A 6,000-nucleotide genomic window follows, 5' to 3' on the forward strand; every position below is an offset into this window, starting at 1 on the left:
TCTTAATTTACATTATTTGTGTGATTACAGCATAGCTGTATCAATATCGTGTAATTTCATCATTTCGTAGGAATGTCAGAGTGTAGGATTGTTTTTGAAGGTTTTATTTTCGATTCTATTGGGGTTTTTTTCCTGTTTTTCCTGAAATACAAAATTTGTTGTAATCACCAAATTTTGTTGTTGGACTTCTTACTTAGAGCGATGTGTGATATGCTGCATGAATGGTTTTTAAGTGATGCCTTTGACCTTCCCAGCTTTATTTACTTAAGATCGTCTGGCTAATACCCGCTGAAAACCTATATCATGCCAAGCGATGTGATTTCTTTCATCCTGTTCGATTTTCCTTTTCTTCCCGTAATATTTCTCACGTCAGCATACAGAAGCAAAACCTTGGGCGGTGTACTGATATGAAGGAAGAATTTTTGTACTGGCAGCCACGAATGCTGGACCTATGCAGTCGAGTGCTTCACGTGTTCGTGATACACGTGTTTCTTTTTCTGTGGCTGATTCTATATCTTGTTCTTACTTACTGCATGGAGATTAGAAAAATGATTGACTATTCTACACAAGCCATTTTCTCTTTAAAATCTACTAAATCGAAGATATTTCGTTACTGTTGATTTTGTGGATTGATGATTCCCATGTGGACTTGTAAAATACTGTTTGTATGGCCGCAAATGTCGTGGTTGTCTTGCGAGATCGCGTTTCTGTCTTTGTGCAGGGTATTAAGGTTTTACGATCGCTGATGATTTCATCGAAAATCACACAGTAAAGAAAAAAACCACGACAAACACTACACAGGAAAATAAACGACAAATGTGTGTTTTTTTATTATTACTATTGTTTGCAGATAAACTGATGGTGCCAGGTATTAATGTTACCCACAGTCAGAAAGACAGAATTGTCACTTTACGTATCATTTCCATTTCCTTACCAGTAATCTAGACAGTGAGACAATCGGTTCTTTTAAATGTCCTTCAAACTCTACTCAATCCGCTAACACCCGAATTACGCGCTCAAAACAAACAAACAAACCACACACACAAAACAAGACAAACCACAAACACACACACACACACACACACACACACACACACACACACACACACACACACACACACACACACACACACATACACACACAAAACAAACCAAATAAACAACACACACCAAACAAAACAAACAAACCACATACACAAAACAAACAAACTACACACACGGAACAAACCAAATAAACAAACAAACCATACACAAAACAAAAACAAACAAACAAACAAACTCACGAATTAATTAAATGTTCTGCAGAACAAACCCCTGGATCAGATCGTTTTTGCACGTCGTCCTAGGTACCATCTTGCCATTAAAAGTTCCGGGTAGTGCGTTGAGTATCATGAGACATTGGTACGAGATGAAAATGACGCCAATATTCGGTTGCCAGTGTATTTGTAAAGAGGGTGACGTTTCGCCCTGCCATTGGTGATCTCGCTCTGAAATGGCTACCTACGATTATCTGCTATAATTCACAAAACACGTGTGACTTAATGGAAAGACATATCGGGAGCCACGGAACGTGTTTGTTTGTCTGTTTGTTTGTTTGTTTTGTGTGTATGAGCGCGCGCGTGTGTGTGTGGGGGGGGGGGGTGTCGCTACGGGGTGGAAAAAAAGGGGTCAAGATTAGTGCTGGTGTTTATGTCAAAAGTGCCTCCCACATCAATTAAATTAAATTAAATTTATTTATTTCATTCTCATTTTTCTTCCAACAAAACATAACACAAAGTAAATCAAGAATAAAATTGTATCACAAATATATATGTATATTACAAGTAGGAAAATAAACGATGGTCAACAAACTACAATAAAGATATGCATATACATATCAGAAAATACTAAGTTATGTTTGGGGGGGGGAAGAGAACTCAAATATCCACTAAAAAACAATGCTTGTAGATTGTGGACCACTTCGACGGGAACCATCTCCTGGCGAAACCCTTGTCCAAAAGTCGTGGGGGTTTTGAGGTGTTTTTCCCCCCGTGGTTTACTTGTCTTTTTTCGATTTTTTTAAATACATTGTACTCAAATGTGTGGGGTTAGCACCCCACCCCCACGTTCCGCGGCCCCTGACTTATACACGAGTGTTATTATCAAGTACTATTTCGTCAGAGCGACTATGGGTGATAAAATCTTTGAAGGTTTCCGTGGCGGTAGAACGATAGTAGGTGACTTCACGGTGCACCGCGTATTCATTTTGGGTATGTATGGCCTATGTGGCCCTGAAAAGAGGCCTACCCACTCCCGAGCAAGCATATTCTTGCCGACTTCAAGAGAAAAATAATGTTTTCTCTTGAAAACCGGCCTTAGGACCCAAGGACCCGAATTCACGAAGGTGGTACACTGTTTGTCCATGGTTTAACCATGGACAAAGATTGTACCACCTTCGTGAATTCGGGCCGAGAGGTCGAGAAAACGAGATCTTAGATCTCACCTTCTCATTTCGGACGGACCCAAGAATTTGAGAAGACGAGACATCACATGTCGCCGCCTCACCTTCTCGGATCCGAAAAGATGTAGCCCTTTGCCAATGCTCTCTCGCTGTATGGTGGTGAGCAAATGGGGGCGAACGAAGCAAGGTCAGCTGAGTTATGGCATACAACCACAGTCATCCAACGACAGGGCCTAGACAAAAGGCTAGAAAAGATGGAGATGGCGAGGAATTATCTCGTCTTCGTGGTGGAAAACTGACAGGCTTCCGTAACCAGCAGGGCGCCACCACGCAGCCACACACCTCCACTGACTTGATCACGTGAATATCCATCGCTTATGATTAGTTAGATTGCTAAATCTGTAGATTCCGGTCATGCTCGTTTGTTGGGTGCCTCCGTGGTCGAGTTCCACATTCCAGATGAATAACTGTACCGTCTTGCTCGACTTCGCCATCTTGATCTTCAATAACTCGATTCACTGAGTTTATACGCACCAAAACTCATATTGCAAGTCTCCACACAAACATTTAATCATTTGGTGGCCCGACAATGAAATTTGGTCGCCCGAAAAAGAGAAAAACATTGAAACATCAAATCATTCAAAAAAAAAATTTAAGATGATAAAATAAATCATGGTGATCATTTGAAAATCAGTGGGATGTTAAAGCCCTTCAGACATGTCAGATACTACATAGGGGCCTACACTATGATTAAGAAGTCAGAAAGAAAGCATTAAAAAAATTATAATAAAAGTCATTATAAACCATAATAATTATGTGAAAATGACCAAGTGTGATAAAGGGTTTCAAATATCACATACCATTACTAAGTTAACTATACTCGATATTGTATAGGCCTATTATTGAGGCGTAAACATGATTTTCCATGACACCACATATTATTCATGAAAAATGACTCGTGTAACATACGGGTTTACGAAGTTCTATCAAATGGATACATAACATTCTATTGATCGTGAAATGAAGTTGTATTGTAGGATTAAAAAAAAAATGACAGAATTTAGCCGTAAAATAGACGAGTTTGACCATGAAAAAAGCGGCAAACTGGCAACCCTGGTCGCGGCAGCTGCATGTATATTACAGCTGAAGTACGTGCAGGTATCAAACACTTCCGCAATTTCATTCTCCCCTATGGTCTGGATGAGAAAAACACTTAAAAACAATGTACACACTCAGAAACTTTGGTGGACTGATGTCTTTTTTTGGTGCCCTGGGTCACTGATAATGTCGAGCCCTTTACAAATATATATACATATATATATATATATATTTAATATACAGAGATATTAATAATTGCTGTTTCAGCATGATCATGAGTGTTTTAATTCTCTTGATGTCGATATTGCCTCGTTTTAGGCCCAGTGTATCAAAAGCTTAACATCTGCCACAACAACATGTTCACCGGCAATTGTCATGGTATGTTTCTCCCAAAATCTTCGTTAACAGAAAAATAAATTTAAAAAAAATGGGAAAAAAATTGTCTGAACTATTTCTCTGACTTCTCTTTCAAGACTCTTCTCGTTTTCTGGTTTCTTCATCATCTTAACGAGTTTTGGTGGATGAAATTTGTTATTATCTATTTCCTCGCATCATCCATCACTTCAATAGATATCATTGTCTATTTTGCGACAACAGGAACTGAGCCAAGGGTGATATATTCGGTAAATGAGAGAACCATTCTATTTCAGGCACATAGTCCCTGGAAAGAGAAAAAGATAGAGAGAAAGAAAGAGGGGAGGGGTGGGGGGAGGGACGGTGTCTTCACGCGTCGGTCATTGACCCCTACTGGCTGTAATACCGCCCTCTCTGAACACCATGCGCCGATGCGTATCGAGGTGTGATCTAATGAAGATGGTGACATGTCTGCTCATTAGTGCCACGGTTACCCTCCCTCGTTAGCTTGTTGAAATTAAGGTCACAGTTAGCTTGTTTCTAGCTTGAAAATTTCATGAAGGCCTTGCCTTACACATACGCACACACACACACACACACACACACACACATACACACACACGCTCGCGCACACACACGCTCACAGTGACACACACATATATTATACAATGTGAAGCGGCGCAACAGAATTAGGTAGATATCCTGTTGTCCAGAAAAAAAAATGGTCTCTGATACATGATGTGGTCTGCTTTATTTTTACCCTGCGTTACATTCTTACTACTGTTACTACTAACACAATTCAAAAAGATGGATATACAATGCAAGGGTCTCTTGAGTACGTGAAAGTTGCATTTTTAATGCTTGTTTCCCATTCGGGCGTCCGAATAAGAACTTTTTTTTTTAGTTTGGTGGCCCGACATCAATTCTTAGTGGCCCCGGGCCACCAGACCACCGGGCAACCGGGCAACCGCTGTCGAGCCCTGCATAGGGGTACAGTAACCAGCAGACAATGTGCGAGAGAGTCTACAACAGAAAGCACGCATAGCCGTTTTAGAAATATATTCACAACTAGGCAAAGGCAAGAGCACAGTCCTTACTTGGAAGTCACCAACATCAAAATGATCCGTAGGTCAGTCTGCTAATGTTGTAAAGATGTCAATTTTGTTATCTTTCTACTGAATAAATTGCGGCAATCTCCACTTTTTTCTCCTAATTTGATACGTTTTCACCGTCAAATAAGGGTGATTTCCAATCGCGATCCCGCAACTGAAGCCATTTTGAAAACACTCGAGCACAACTACCCTTTTAACAACGTCACCACACACACACTCACACACACAGACACACACAGACACACACCCGCACACACACACACACACACACACACACACACACACACACACACACACACACAGAATTAGGTCAAGTGATAGCGCCTGCCTTTCATATCGTTTGATGTTAGATTTTTGTTTTGAATTGAACCCCAGCAATATCAACAAAAAATGCCCCCAAATAAATAAATAGATAAATGAAAATATTACTTAAAGCACGTGTGTCCTCTTACGTAGTCCCGGATGCGCATAGTATGGCATGATATTTGTTATTTGTACGTTTGAATGAAAATAATAGCAAATCCAGGAAATAATGTGCTGAGAAGATCGTTATTACGATAATATCATACACATGCACACATTTTGTTATTTATCTAATCTTCCCAGTTTCAATTGTTCAAGTGTTACGACTTTCAGATTCTCTCTCTCCTTCCCGCTCTTTCGATTCATCCATGTTTATCAGTCTCTCTAGTTCCTTCTCTAATAGAGAGAGCACTCAAGTGAAGACGTTGTTCTCTTTATGTAAAGCTGCTATGGAATACCATATTTTTAACTCAACAGCCTGGTATCTAAAGCCAGTAATTAACAAGGAAGGAAATTGTTGTGTTCTTCAAAAGTGTTTGTTGTTTCGTACAGCCCATCATTTTTTTCAAGGTACTTCCTAGTTTTCCGCATGATATCATTATGATCGGGAAATTTCTCTCTTGTCCATGTCTATTACTTTTTACTGTGTACTTTTTCTCAGCTCAGGTTTTTTGGTTTTTTTTCTTTTCACTC

Source organism: Diadema antillarum, unplaced genomic scaffold (assembly GCF_040938485.1).
Source record: "Diadema antillarum isolate AM-2024a unplaced genomic scaffold, OU_Dant_1.0 seq00000692_RagTag, whole genome shotgun sequence".
Taxonomy (NCBI): domain Eukaryota; kingdom Metazoa; phylum Echinodermata; class Echinoidea; order Diadematoida; family Diadematidae; genus Diadema; species Diadema antillarum.